Genomic DNA, 16,984 nt, shown 5'->3' on the forward strand with positions numbered 1-16,984 from the left:
TAGCGGAAGCTTGATATCAATTCCTAATTTATACCTAAAACATATCACATATGAAGTACCTTGTGGGAATCTTTTTCCACCCTCGATTTGCTCCCTGAGAGAGTTTCTTCCTGCCTTCTAGAAGTACCCACATGACTAGAAGATTACTGGTTCTCATCTCCTTCTTCGCTACTTCTTGAAGACCTTGTGGATCTTCTCACGATCAAGGATAGCATGCGGAGCGAGGGGTGAAAGCAGAGCAAAGAAGAAAGAAGGGAGAGCACACTCAGATCTGGCTGGCATGGACACCTAAAGTGAATGTTACCATTTATTTATACTTATTAAGATTTTTTCATAAAAAGTGTTATCAATAAAGTATATATCTTCCAACATCCTTTTTGACTTATGCATGTGACCCTCTAGGCCTATGTATTGTTATATTTGATAAATTTACAGGTTTAATAATATTTATTGACCAAACCTATAATTAACCATATCAAAATATAAATTAATTAGTCAAGGATTAATTAAACTCAATCAATAGGTTAAGTTTTCATCTTGTGTGGTGCCAAGCTACACCTATTGCTGTACAAGATATAGAGTATTCTTTCAAATATCTTATGAAGCCTTGGCTGTCATTGGTTACCTCCCATAAATGTATCATCCTTCATCCAATTCGAGCCTCCTGAACAACTTAGTGTATGGTTAATCATCAAACTGTAATCCATCATTTGCTTAGTATTAATGAGTAATGGGGATCATTTGAGAACACCTTCTACAATATCCTCACTACCTTGTCCAGAGATTTATCTATGTCATCTTCCATTAGTCAATTGCCTCTTGTGCTGAGGACGGATGATCCCATCTTGACAACTAGATGACATCCATGTATTTTTCCTACTACATCCATGTTGATGTTTATTTGAATCCCATGGCTAGAGATTCTTAAGCCTTAGCCCATTGATAGCTTCAAATGTTTATGATTTATTTTCCTAAGATATATATATATATATATCTTATTAATTTTTTGAGACTAACCCCACTTGACTCCTTAGAGTCAAGTGGATTTCTCACATCTTCTTGGAGTTATATTTGAAAAAACAAGAATTAGGTAAATACAATGTTAGATTTAGGATACAAATGGGAGGAAAAGGAGAAACCTAAGCCATCTAATAGAAAATAAGGAGAGGTCCAATAAACAAGAAGCCCACTCTAGAAGCTTATTCAAACCTCTTATGGAACCAAGTCAACTAAACACAGGAATTTTACAAATAAGCCATAATTTGAATCTGATAGGCCTGATTCAAATGTCAGGAGGGAAAATGGATCTGGTTTGTCAATCAAGTAATACTAGCCCTCTAAACCCTTGGAATTAAATTAATGCTTGGGAGAGTTAGGGCCCTTCTATTTATTATCTTCTCCCTTCTCTTTGTATCTCATCTTGGATTTCTGATCCCAACTTGTTGTTGGAGATCAGCGCATCATATTTCTTCAATCCATTCTTGTTCTAAAAGAGTGTGGTATTGTTCAAGCGTGATCAAGATTCTTGGAGAAATAGAACCAGTTTGCCCTTCGGGTAAGTGACAACAAGGTTCGTGTGATCTCCTGAATGTTTGATTTAAATTTTCTCACATTTTTCTCTAGGTAAACATTCCAGTGTATAGCATAGACTTAAAGCTTTTCAACGCATCAAACATCATTAAATCTTCTCATATAATCTTCACTTGCTCATTTCTTTATCAGTTGTGTTTATTCATGCTGCCTTTTATTTGCCTCATTAATGTTCCCCGAATGGCTACTTCGAATAATAGTTATATCACTATTATTAAATATGAACTAGCATCTTCTCATCTCATTATTTTTATCATTTCATTATCTATATAGTTTTTTTGAAAAATTAGTTAATTATTTCTTATTTTATATGTATCTCCTATTGTCTCTTGTTGATCACCACATCACCAAATAAATCTCTAATCATTATAATTTGAGGAGATGATCTGTACTCATGAGACTCTAGATTAACGTGAATTTCAACGTTTGAAATATCTTGGCTCAACTTAAAAGCCAAATGACACAATGTAAGCATATGTTTTGATTACTGCACTCATAAGACATTCCATCATTTTATTTCCAACATTTTCTAATCTACCAAAATCTATCCATTTTCTACCTTAACTATCATCCCCTCCAGTATGATGTGGTGCTGTCTTGGTGACCTTTATGCTAATGTTTAACTAAATGAATAGTTAAAAGTATTATCCCATTTTTCATGTGTGATGAAAATCTTTGGGAGGATCACTTACATTTCCTCTCATGCCTAGTAGGGAGGAAATAAAGAACTTGTTAGCTATCTCGCCAGTGATCATTGGGGCTCAGGGATCTTGTATACTCTTGGCTAGTGTGCTCAGTACAATGGAACTAACTATCTTGATAATAAAAGTTCAGTTTGGCGCCCACGTGGAGAGCATCATTCTTTCGACAACTTTTTGCACATTGAACCATGCTGAATTGCATTCATAATCAGGATAGTTTTAGTGACTTATTTTAGGCCTATACTAGCTGATGTTTATTATCTCTTGCATTAAGATTGGGGTAGCTCAATAAGTGACGACAATGGTCTGGACATCTGTAAAATCAGGGATTGTGAAGAGGTTCAGATTAGGTTACATTTGGATGGAGATGATTTACAGTTTATAAAAACATTGAACCTACTAATAAAGAAATATTATTAGTCTTGATCAGATCATCAAAATCCTTTCTAGATAACCTTATTTTAGGTTTCTTGATGCTTGTTCAAGTTCCAACAAGAGTAAAACGTATCTTACTAAACAAGGCGAAATTTGTTTCACCTATTAAGTAGGAGTATATATTTTTTGTAAGAATTCCCTGTAGACTATCTCATGCTCATTCCACAGTTAAAAGAGAAACGAATACTATTTCTTATCAGGATCTCTAAAATATATAATGGATGATTTTTAGTTTTAAAATTTATCTAAATATTTCATAGGTTACTGGACAAAGGTACTACTGAGTTGTAATGAAATTACGTGGTCTATTTGAGAAGTTTAGGTATCTTGCTTGTGCTTGTAAGTACTAGTTTTTTTATATTATTTTCCTTTCAATTTTAAAATATAAATGAGAAGTTATTGATAAAAATGATAGCAAGAAAACTATTACTCTCCATTTTCATAGAATTGATATCCTGATGAGTAGCTACTAACTATTTTAAATACGAAACTACCTTATTATGTTCATAACCCATTTTTATGTATCACAGAAAAGATGCCTCAATAATGGACATCGAATAAGAACAGAAATAACATCAAGAAAATGTGAATTTAATTATAGACATAATGATAAATTTGGGTAGAAGCTGAGAGACATAATGATATCTAACAATTATGTTATTCATAAACCAAAGAAAGTCATCATTCAGCATAAACAACAGATGTTAGGGTATTTAAAAGTGTGTTCTGTTGGCCTACGTTGAGTTGAAAGGTCCATTTTTTATATATTTAATTTGCCACCGGAAATGGATCATTTAACTTAATCAATAAAATCATACAACATGAAAACCCATAATTAAAGTTCTAAATTTTTATTTAAGGGGAATTGATATGATGGGCCTTTACTTTACTTCCATGCTGTTGAATAAATTTAAATGGCATCTGAAAATGTTTATTCCTTGATCTTAGTCATACTTTTACCAGTTTTGGTTTTCCTAGAGTGATTATTAGCGCTTCATGTTGTCGTTGTACCATCTTTCAACTCAGTACAATTTGAAATAGTTTTATTTTAGTATGGAGGTACTACACCTTTGCATATAACTTACTCAAAACAGGGTTTAAATTCAGCATAGGTTAATTTTGATCTTACTCAATAAATATTACAAACAACATTTGTATTATTTAATGATTACTTGTTATTAGAATACAAACTTTTGATGCGATTACGCCACCGTTATATGTGCGCGTTAAACTTGCCAAAAGTCACCACTACTAACCATACCACTAAATAAATTGATGACACATGGCAAGACTGCAATTAAGATCCCAACAGAGTAAATAAATGAAGTATAAAAATGTACCTCAGAAACTAAATAAAATTATAGAATCAATTTAAAAAATCAAGATTTTCCTCAATAAAATAGGAATTGTTTCTTAAATATATACTTTGACATAAAAAGTGTTATTTTATAATATGACATAGAAATAGTGTTTCCAAATAAATCCACAAAAAATAAGAATAGCCTCGAATATTATATTAAAGTATTCTAGGCTTCATAAAATGCATATAATTTTTAACTAAAATAAATTCATGACGTTTTGCTAGTAAATTTAAATTTCCCCTCTTACAAATGACTTGCTAGTCTCCCAAGTCCATCGATATTTACCTTTGTGACTTGTTGCAACGTATTTTGTTTGCTGTCCCCCTTTGTATACTTACATTTTATCTTCCGTACCTCATTGGTCTCACTTATTTTTGTTTCTCTTCATTTGGAGAATATAAGGTTGTATTTGGTGGTCATAAAAAAATTAGATTCATTTCATTGTGACGTTTGGGATTTATGTAGAGAAGCAAGAAAATTTTAAAATCAGGAAAAACAAAAATAAAATTTTTATTGTAAGACTTTATTCTCTCTTGCAAAATTTTTATTCCCCATATACTGCAAATATTTTTTCCATGAAGTTTTTGACAGTTACATGGATCATTTCTATGATTTCAACTTAATTTACTGTCATTATTCCATCTAAAATTCACAGGTAACTGGTACATAAAATCAAGTATTTGGATTTTTGGGCTTAACTAATAAAATTTAATCGTCTTCTCTTGCAAGTAATTTTAGCTAGTGATAAGCATGGTTCGTCTCCACATGAAACCATAGTAAAAGTTTTATTATTATTAAATAGTTATTACTGGGAAGAGATGAGATGCGTATTAATTACTCGGTTGAGGGATGATAAGAAGTGAGGTGAGATGGTGATAATTATGAAAAGATAAGCATAATATATAGTAGATATCAGATATTAGATAGTGATTATGAAAATTGTTGAAGAATGAATCACAGAGAGACGAATACACAAGAGGACCGAGATGAAAATAATTACTGTATAAGGGGATGATGAGGAAGATGATGATGGTACAATGATGTTAACTGATCAGACATCATTGGAGGGTATGAAGATATAAGACAGTGGTAGTTACGACCTAAGGAGGGTGCAGAGATGAACCAATGTCACACAGTGATACTTATCATAGATCCTTACATTCTGCTAGAACCACAGAAATTTGTGAGTGCAAGAACCTCCTCTTTATTTTGTGTTGCCTCACATATGAAAGATGCCAATAGTTGGTTTGGTGGATCGTGGAAACTCTATAGGTTTCAATCAGCCCACAAGTGTAAGAATCAGAGTCCAGTAAATAATGATTTTAAAAATAATCCATGCACATACTACTAGATCAGAGGAAAATCATGGATAGTGGAGGTGCAGATGAAGCAACCCTCAAAATTCCAGCCCCATCGACCTTTTCCACTGTCAGTTATTAGGCATTGAAGTGGGAGAAATCTTGGGAATTGATTTTTTGTTCTTCTTGCCATTGCCATTAGTGCTTTGAGAGTTTTCATTGGCAGTCAGAATATTAATAGTAATCTATTGAATTAGTGGTCCAATTACTTCCTCTTATGAAAAATCAACAACATGGATGACACATATCCGTGCATAAAGAAAAAAGAAAAAAATGGCTTCTATTAATTGTCATTTGTAACATGATAAAAATACATAAATAAATCCTTTTAAAATAAATCAATAGTGATAAAAATATAATAATTTATATTATAATATTAAAAGTTAATATCCCCATGAATATAATGCTACACATTTATAAGAATTACACTGAGAATTAGAAAATCAATTTATTTAAGAAAAAGATGTTTGAAAAATAAATTAAAATACAATTAAAACATCAAATTTAAATCCAATTAAGTCCAAATTTTAGTCTAAACATATAATTAATCATTTGTAGGTCAACTGCACAAATACCATTATTTAAATGGATTAGATTATGTGAACTAAATAAATATTGGAAAATAATTTACGTGTTATCACTATAGGAGAATTATTTTTCTTAACATATCATCAGCCATCTGATCTTTCATTTTTCTTCTTTTGAGCATCCATCTTTCCATTTTCTCTTTACATACACAAGTCATATTTAACCGCACACTCACTGGAGTCTATTAGGACCTACTAAATGTTTTTTAATTGCCATGATGAGAACAATATATAGACATCGTTTACCTCACCAGAACATATATAGTCGGGACATCTAGCACCAAGTAGTGATCTATTGAGTGAGGATCACATGTGTATTCAGGAAGTAGAGACATTATTTTCACAGCATCTGATGTAAATAGGCTAGATTCTATTTTTCTCATTTATCAGCATTTTCCAAAATACCAAAGGGTCGATTTACATGTTATTATCATGATGATGTCTAAATTTTCATGGTTAGGATCATTGACTAATAGGTAATTCTTTTATAATATAAAGTTAAAATGAAAAATGATGATTAAACTTTTTTATATATTTTATAGTTTTATTGGTTTTTGGAGTGATCCAACACTACTATTAAATAGTACCTTTTTATATATGATTGTAGTTTTTTCAGATGTATGACTTCCATGAGTATAATTAGTTCAACTCAGAAGTTTAGTATCAAAGGTTAGTCCTACAAATATTTAACAAACACAGAATGATGTTAAATTTTAATATTACAATAGACATAATTCTAAAAATATTGGAAAAATATATTCTGACAAAAAATAATAAATTATTTCAGAATGTTATGTAAAAACGTTATTTGAAATACCAATCGTTATAAAAAGCAAATTTTCATTTAAAAAGCTTAATTCAATTATTTAGAGATTAATAGAACTCTATCTTTCACACACAGATATATATATATATATATACATATCTATAAATACATTTATATTAGAATATTAAGTAATATTAGAAAACAAATATATACATATGTATACATACATCCACACACAGATATAAATATTAGAAAAATATATTCTGACAGAAAATAATATATTATTTTAGAATATTAAGTAGGAAAACTATTTGAAATACCAATCATGATAAAAAATTAATTTTCATTTGAAAAATGTAATTCAATCCTTTAGGGATTAATAAAACGCTCTCTATTCCGTACACACACACACATATATATATTCATATATACATAATCTGTATATATATAGTTGGGATCTATATATATTTTCCAGTCATGAAAAAAAGGGTTCAATCCACAAGTCCTTTGAGGGTGCTTGTTTTCCCTTGTGTAAGTGCTGATGGTGTGTAGAATAGCACCACAAAATAATGTTGGGACCTAACCCAAGTTGATACAGAACTTTAGCAGCAGACATAGGGAAAATTATGCAGCTGTGCTAGTTTTTTCAATTCACATAAACGGGTACAAATTATGTCTTTTTTAATGTTTTTTTTGTTAGAAACGAAATACGCAGAATAATTGATGGTTATTAGGGATCTATGTCTTAATGCAAGGAACAAAGGATTTGTGAATTTTTCGTATACTACCATTGTGGGATGTCAATGACTGGGCCTTTATGCATTAAGGCAACTATTTTTGAGGATAACATATTTTAAATGACATCTTTATGTGTTTCAAACGGTAATATACATTAAAACCTTCGAAAAGGGAGCAAAGAAATGGTAAAAAAGCAGTACTTAAATATAAGAATTGGATGAACATATTTAAAACTTGGTATGCATTTTCATGAGACCATTTAATAAAGGCAATCAACCTGAGATCTAATGGGTACAATCCTCACAATGCCCTACCTATTATAACACATCACGCATCACATAAATTGAAAGTTATGCTGATTCTACATGGCATATAACTTAATGGGTATGTGAGTTGAGAACAACATATAAGCCTAAATACTGGACATATTGGTTAACCTGTAGTCCATCATTAGGACACATATAATCTGCCAGAAGTCATCGTCAAAAATAAAGATACTACAGATAAGTGTTATGTAATATTAGGTGTGTATGTTCTTTCGTTTACTAGCCCGTTGTCATAGGTTACAATGTGACACACGCACAGAGTTTGCACATCATGTGACAATTATTTATTTGCTAAACTATGAAACATGTGTTGCTATCTTTTTAGATAATTATAAAGTGATTATTGATGCAACATCCGGATACAGAGAACATGTGAACCCATGATAGTCTTATGAAGAAACATCTAAAATCATGGTTACTTTCCATATAATGAGCAAATTTTTAGATGTATTAGATTCAACAAACCTATATAGGAAACATAAAATAATAAATTACTCTTCATGATATGAAAATTTTGGGAAAATCCCATTAAATATTTTCAGCACAAGAATATCATAGCCATACTCAAAAAGAAATAGAAAAACTGGTTAGGGAAACTAAACTTTATTTTAAGTTTTGCTGAGATTCATAAGCTGGTTGTTTTTTATGTACTTGTTTTAAAGAGCACTAGTGTTTTAGAACATATTTTTCAATAATTCACAAGGAAATGCTTATGTAATCTACAGAAGATTAGGTAGGAAGTAGGACTAGTATGTTGTATCTGCACCACAAAATGCTTGGTCCTTATGATATGTAAATAGATCGTAAAGGTTTAGGCCACCTAGGCATTTTTTGAAATAACGGGGCAAAGAGTGCACAAACCAAACATATATGTCATATTGAAATTAACTAGAGTGAAAAATTATATTATCTGATTATCAAGGGATGTTTATAACGACATATTAGAATATATGCGATGACTAAGTGAATGATGACAATAGTATAATGCATTGATCACTCATCCATTGTATGTATGACTAATGCTCAACTAAAGAATTGTAATATCTGATAAAAAATTATGTTCTCACAATAGGTGATCATCTTTTCATTAGTCTATAGACACTAAGGAGAGACGTTAGGTCCTCTTTAGGGAAATATTTCCAATCAATGTCTGTATGAGTACATGAATGGTGATGTACCTTAACCTCAATTATATTGATTCCCATCCATGTAATGGCAATAGTCTTTTTCCATTTAGATAAGAAAGACACATCGTCAATGTAACCCTAGGTCTTGACAATAACTTAGGACTCCCTAATAATTAAATTCAAGATAGACTTAGTTAGGACATACCGGTAAAGAGTCCACGTGGGATTATCCCCCTCAACACAAGAAAATATTTACTATATGAAAAAGATACCTTAAATCCTTGGTCACAATATGAAAGATATTAGAGAAGATATTATCTAATCAGTTTCATTATTGGCCAATTACTGTTGTTATACTCAACATAGTTAAGGAATCTTGTAGGGATCAAGCAATATAGATATTTGATAACGGATGATGGAAATTGTTATGTGAGAAAGTTCTATCACTACTCCGTATGATTTACAACATGAAATGTAACATGTCACCTAGTGACTGGAAATTTAACCTATTGATTACATTAAGTTGATCCTTGTCTAATTAATATACATGCAAACATAGCTCACTGATTTGGTTGGCTTAAGATTTTTTGTAGCTATTAAAATTAAAAGCCTTTCTTTTCCACTTTCGACCGACCTCACTATCTGAGATGTGACAGGATAGTTAGCAGATCTTGAACAACGCTGTAAGAACCTCAGTATGATATCCATAAACATAAGAATTAGTTGGACAAGTCTAAATGTTACCTACATTCACAGCTTAAAGATACTCTTACAATGAGCCGCCTGAGTATAAAATCATTTCCACAAAATATCATCTTGGGTCTATTTGATCAACTATGAGTCAATTTTGCACAATTTAATGCATAATTGTTTTTCCATATACTCTAATTAGCCATAGATCCAATTATAGACAGACCTACAGAATCAAAATACTCAAGTAAAATTTATGAGAAATTATCGATATAGTGTTCGTGATTGATGAACCAAAAACTAGGTTAAATATGTCGTTTAAGGCTTCTAGTTTATACAAAAAAAAATTATTTCATTACAAGCATAGTGTGAGTACAGGTCAAATCCATAGAGAGCAAGTATTGAATAGGTGAACTTTTACCAATGATTTATTTTTTGACTTTGTATATTGATTAAAGGGAACAAATACAATTTAACAAAAGCAAACTAAAGAAAAGTAATTTAAAACAGACAACTGTTTTAAATTACTTTTAAGAAGGTATGTTTGGATCCAAAGTAACTTAATTTATTCATATTTATAGAATAATTTTGAGAAGTTTCAAATACCTTAGCCAACACTTTTGGAGTTTCAGGTGATGGTAGACATAGATGGACGTGAATGGAGTGGAGTTGATAAAAGAGATGCAATGCTTATTCCAATGGAGATGATGGTTGATACATGCTAACGAGCGGTGAAGTGGGGGTGAGTAATGATGAGTTTACCATCGCTAGTGCAATGGAGATGGAGGCGGATTTGCATTGACGAATGGTGGAGTTGAAGGTGGTGTGCGTGAGAGCAGAAATCTTGGCTACCGACACTGATAACCTTTTAAAAAGGATGAAGACGTAGTTCAGAAAAAAAAACACAAATATCACACAAACCTCGTTGCCATGGGCCTAATGGGCCGAGAGGTGCTTTTTCTTTACACGTCTTGATCTGAATCTTGCTTCTATATTCCTTCTCTCTTGGGGTACTAGAACAGACCCAAACAGTATTTTAAATGAGCAAAACACTACATTAATCGTAATTAGGAACTAAATCCAATGGTGTGTTTTTTTCAATGATGAGGGGTTCGATTGATAGATCCTACGTGGTGGATTGATAGCCCAGAGTAATGTGCAACTACACACAAAACTTCAGATTGAAACTCCTTTTAGATCATTACATATCATTGTTTCAATTTGGAGCGATCGGAGCCAATTAATTTTCTCTCTCCTTTGAATCATATGGAAAATTTCCCACCTAGCATGAACTTCTAGATGTGGAAAAAGTACATTAATTAATCAAAAAAATTGATTGAATTAAAATTTTATTTTTTAAGTATGAAGTTATTTTCTTTCTGAACTTAACTTCAGAAAACTCCATACAATTACTAGAAAATCCATAATAATGTTTTGAATGCCTTTAAATGTTTGAATATACCTAAATAGATATTCTCAAACATGTAAAAGTATTTTATTAATGAAGTTGATGTCAGAAAATTTTGTTTAAACTCCATTGAATATAGAAAAATTGGAAGTTCATTATAGAAGTGAAATAAATCATATTAAACAAGAATAACATTGGTATTTTATACTTCAAAGGATAATAGACACCTAGAATGCATAAAAGTACTAAAAACGGTACCATATCTTAAAGAATATAACGACAAGTGAAGGGTTAACATTCCAATAGATGCCAAACACATTTGAGTTTGAGCATAGATGATGAAGGATAACGAATGTCAAAATAATAAAGAAATACCAATAGGTAGAAAAATTCATTAGAGGACTAGGTCCACTTAACGACTGAGATATTTATGTCCCCGAAGTGCTTACTTGCATCATAGAAAGGAGACCTGTGTACTCATTAAATAAAATTGCCGATCTCTTTTAGCTCAGGACATTCATTAATATTTAACGAAGCTGGCACGAAATGACATGTATAATCACCCATAGTCTTATTTTCTATATTTTTTCTTAGTTCGGATCATATCAACAGAATTCACTACAGTTACTAATTCCCCGAAATTACTGTCCCCAAACTTATTACTACCCTTGTTATCCTCTTGTGGTCGAAAAGATGTCAAACCTTATTTATACTAGATGAAAATATACTGATAGCACAAGAGTACATTAAAATAAGTTTACAATTTTTTTTCATTCTGAAATCTGTAGGTTTTGCTAGATCATAAGTCCAAGCTAATCGAGAAAAAATAGTTTGATTTCTGAAATTGCGAATCAGGTACTCAGTGAACTGCATTCAAGTGAAGAGTGACAGATTGATGGTTAGTTGCTAGTTAAAAAGAAACAAAAGGAAGAACCATTTACAAAATTCAAAACACCAATTGAGCTTTCATTTTACAAGAAGATATAACCAACTTTACATCTAAAACTTACATAGAGCAAAATTAACGGAAAAATGATAAAAATTAGGGATCAAGTATATATATATAGACATGGTTGTTCTGTTCTGTTCGTTTAAAACGAACAGAAAATTCGCACAAACGAACCGCACAGGGGTGTGTTCGGTGTGCTGTTCTTTTTATGTGTGAAAATTCGAACAAATGTTCGAACAATTCGCACAACCGAACAAAATTTGCACAACCAAACAAATTCGCACAACCAAACAAAATTCGCACAAGCGAACAAATTCGAACAACCGAACAAAGGAGGAGAACCAGATCCATCGAACAAAGCCGGCAGGACGTCGTCCTCGGCGGCGTGTTTTGAGTCCCACGCCACCGGCAGATAAAGCCTCATGCTCTCGCACAGACAAGCCTCCAGCCACGTCATCTCCTTCAGCGCTCCGTGACTCAACTCTCCCTTGGTCGTCACGGCCTCGTCCGCCGCCCCCGCCTCCGCCTCCGGGTGCTGGGACAGCACCCAGAAGAACCACGTCAGCGCAGACGACGTGGTGTCCTGCCCCGCCATGATGAAGCTCACCACCATGTCTCGAGAGAAAGTCCGTCAGTTGGGTTTGCTTCATGTTCTCTTTCGTCTTCCTGTGTTTGATCAGCTTACCTACGGCATCGTTGATGGAGCTGCAGACCAACAGTGGTTAAAGCTATAGATGATATTCAAGAGATATACATATCTATACCAAAGATAACATAGCCAGTTCAATTAATAACTTATGTTGAACGTTAACCCAGCACGACGCATCGCCTCCCTCCGAGCCCAAGCAGCTGGGGTCTATCCCATGGAGACCATGCAAATGGTGTCGAAGGCAAGCCGCCGAAGGAGCTCCTGAAGGTCTACACCGGCGCTGCCGTCCGCGACCGCCGCCAGCGCGGGGACTAGACGCCCGCCACCGCGGCCGCCAGCGCCGTCTCCGCCGCGGCCTTGCCCATCCTCGCACTGAACTCGTGGCTCACCAGCTTGGGCTGCGCGCGCCACAGCTCGCCGTCGACGTTGAAGATGCCGGTCCCCAGCAGGTCGCTGAGCAACTCCGAGAACGGCCTGCCCTTTGGGTAATTCTCGAACCTGCTCTTCAAGATGTGCTCCACGTTCTCCAGGTTCCCCGTCACCACTGTGCGCCGCGCATCGAGCTGGGCCACGACGATGGTCTCGATGGGGGACTCGGCCAGCAGCTCCGTGTACCAGTCCAGAAGCCGGCGCTTGTTCTTGTTGAAGGAAACTAAGCCCCCCACAAGAGGATAGCCCCGCGGCCCATGCTCCTGAATGTCCAACTTTCTTCTTCTCCCTCCGAGGATGAGCCACACGGCGAAGTTCAACCCCGCGACGAGCATGAAAATAAATGGGAGGAATGCTGCCGAAAACATGGCAAAGGAAGAAGATCCCATCAGGAGGCGTACAGTTCAGTTCTTGAAGAGCAGAGATGGAGAGAGCGATTCAACGAGAACGAGAGGCTGGGACTTTGGGTCAAGGTCACTCAGAGTCAGTGAGAACGAGAACGAGGGAGGGAGACTGAGAGTAACGAGAACGAGAAGGAGGGAGGCTTTTTTCTAAAAAACCTTAAAAAAAATTCGCGCAATTCGCACAAAGAGAACCGCACAGCCGTCTGTGCGAAGTTCTGTTCGTTTTCAACATTGTTCTTTTTGGAAATCCGAACAGAACGCGCAATTCGCACCAATTCGAACAATCAGAACAGAACGACCACGTCTAAGTATATAGATAACGCAGAGGCGTCTTCCTCAGTCAACCCACGTTCCAATTTAGTTTTTGTTACGGAATGTGGTGTGTAGTATGTGGCAGTGAGACTATATCAAAATTCAGTGGAAGGTTGTCACTTATTAAATAATTAAGCCAAGAAAGTTGGACACAATAATTCGAAGGAATGATCAGTTGCACTGGGTCCTCCAATAAAGGCGATAATAATTAAGTATTTCATGAATATATTGTTTCTCAAAATTTGCATGATCCTACTCACAGTACTTCCGATGTTATTCAGTATGCATTGCATTATATTTGTGTCATGTCGGAGGTATTTACTACCGTGGCCCTAACTCAGTAAAATTCAGTAAAACTATATCGTCATATCACCGATAGTTGTATTGAAATATAAAAGAATAATGATCACACTAACCACCATATTAAACATGATTGCACCAACGATATCGGGATTGACTGTCCCATTATAAATCATCAGTTAGATTTGGGAGTAATTAGTTTAACATATTATGTTCTGACCCAGCCGACTTAAAGGAGCAATGTTATTTGCCTTCACTCATTTCCGTAGTGCCTTTCGCAAGGCAGGTAAGCCATTCTCCCCTCTCATCTACTTTGCTCTGCCGTTCAATAGCATATTTACAACTCATGCTAACCCCAGGTCTCGGACAAGAGTTCATTAAATCCAACATCAAGGACATCGGCCTGTATTTGTTAAATAGGTCACCGCGCAGTCAGGTATTTCGTTTTTTTATTGTTTTAAGAGTCACCAAAATCTGCCACAAACTTTTCAGCTTTTGTCGGAAATTTTGGTCGCGAGACAATACAATAAAAATTCAAAAACCCGGATCCCAATAAAAGGCGACATGGGAGGGCGTGTCTTGCGCAAACAGATATAGTCATTTGGGAAATGAGAGGATAATTACTTTTTTTTTTTTCAGCGACGCCAGTCGCGTCGGTACGAGTATGTGGGCCTGTCAAGCACCTCATTATTGAAGAACCCTTTCTCTCAACCTCTCTCTACCTGGCTCACTGGTTTTCTCCCTCTTGTCTCCCTAAGTATTTATATTCTTCTCTCTTTACCTCGCAGTCAGCCTCAGCTGTTTCTAGCAGGAGACTAGTAGTAGGCAAGGAAAACTATGCGCCGCCATCCCGGGGAGATGCCTCGTAGGTTTCCCTTTGTCCCATGGTCTGTTTTGCAACAGCCGGGGTTCAGAAATCATGTACTTCCCTCTTCGTGGACTGCCCAGAATCTTGGAAGCTTCCCCCCATTGTTAGATCATCGTAGACCGATTAGCAGCTCTCGGATCCCTTTACAAAGGTTCATGTATGAAAACCAGGTTCGTCAGGCAAGAGACCGTCGATTGATCTTAGAACATACGCGTAACCAAGTGCAACCTCAACCAGTCAATCCCCCTCCTGCTGGTGATCATCACCTTACGCTTTCTCGTCTCTTGCCCGCTTTCGGGAAAAGAGAGTGCGGTTCTTCTTCGAAAGAGAAGGTTGGAGAAGGAGAGCCGGGGAAGTTTCCTTCACTTGGGGCGCTTGTTAGGACGATCCAAGTTAATGATTTTACGGCGTGGGATGGTAATCGCTCTTCTTCAACCGCTCGCGTAATGTGGAGTTCTATCGGTTCTTGCAGTTGCGACGGTTGTCAAGTTCTCAGAGCAATGGTTCATTTGAATGGTAAATACGACGTCCAGATTCCACGTTAAGAACAGCCCTGCCTCTCGTTACATTAGCATTTTTGCGGTCATTAGGTTTTTAAAATGTAAGATGCTTTTAATTTTCGGTCATTAGGTTGTTCATTGCTGGAGCTTGAGTTCTTCGCGCTGCGCTTCGCATGACTGTAGAAGGGCATTGTCTGGTGTTTACATTGTAGCGTCGACATTGGCCTTTCAATGTACATGAATATATTTTTTGCGGTGAATTCGTCTTCGTCTAAGCTCCCGTTTAACTCCTTGTTCGTTTTTGTAAGAACCTACTATAGTTTGATATTCCAAATGGAAAATACATATATCTGTCAAGAATTTTCTCGCAGGCGCGCACGGGTATGATCATGGATTGAAAGGGATAATGCCACCTTCATGTTTTATTCTCCGAACTTTTGAGAAGTAATCCTCAGGATAATTACGTTCGTGCCTAAAATCTTTCCTACCACAGCGTTTAAGTCCGCTTTAGTATTTGAGCTCAATATTCCTCTAGATATTCAAATTCTAACCAGTAGAAAAATAGAAGGTCTTAGAAGTCTGATTACCCTCTTGTATTCCCGTTTTCAGACCCCACTTTGTCTCAGTTTTACGTGAATTTATGAATTAACATGTTTGTAATTGTATTCCCTTTGAAAAATAGGGCTCTCTGTAAAGTGCGAATTGTGCGTGCCGTTATTTTACTTTATTTTTTGAGTAACTCATTGCTCTACTAACAAAATCAGTAATATAGTACTCAGCACACTGGAGCGCCTAATGAATTCGCCCTTACGGTTTTGCTTTCTGCACAGACGGGTTCTGGACTCAACTTTCCCTTCATGGAGACTTAGACCGGGGCGTTGACCATGCAGTATTAGCGGTCCAGCCAGTATCGGATCGGACGCAAGAGAAAATTTTTTTCGCAGAGTTAGTATTCACTTAAATATTTTCACCTGCCCATAGTTTGACTTCTTTCAGTGATTCTACCAGCGAATCGAGCGATTATATATGTTAAATACTTCATTTTGGGGGTAAAGCCAGATTCGGAGGAAATGTCGATCCATTTTGTAATTTTTTCTCTTAGAAAGGTCGATGTTGAAATACCAATACGTATGGTCAGATATCGTCACGAGTGTACATTTCTCATTCAATATTAGTTGTGAAATTTTAAGCCATTTGTTTGTTTTAGGATTTTGTTAATAAGGATGTTTAAATTTCAAAATGCCTTCTTATTTATCTTATTTTTCTTAGTATTTTTCCAGTGTCTACTGTCGATTCGTACAACGGTTTACTTGGTCACTCTTTATTATTCTCGACTCCACTAGACTATTATAGTATAATCTATATTATTCTAAAAGCATCGAAATACATATGAGTTTTCTAGACTTTTTCAGACCCTTCTATAGGTCCTTCAAAAGACTATAGAGAATTGAGTCTCTCAACGTTTCAACATAATCCTATAAAAGTA

General features: G+C 35.2%; 1 pseudogene; it reads right to left on the reverse strand.

Annotated features, from left to right (window-relative positions):
• Nucleotides 1-9,873: 9,873 nt before the first annotated feature.
• On the reverse strand, nucleotides 9,874-13,482 carry LOC144707425 (cytochrome P450 94B1-like; annotated as a pseudogene).
• Between the last annotated feature and the right edge of the window lie 3,502 nt (nucleotides 13,483-16,984).

This window comes from Wolffia australiana, chromosome 9, assembly GCF_029677425.1.
Source record: "Wolffia australiana isolate 7733 chromosome 9, ASM2967742v1".
Taxonomy (NCBI): domain Eukaryota; kingdom Viridiplantae; phylum Streptophyta; class Magnoliopsida; order Alismatales; family Araceae; genus Wolffia; species Wolffia australiana.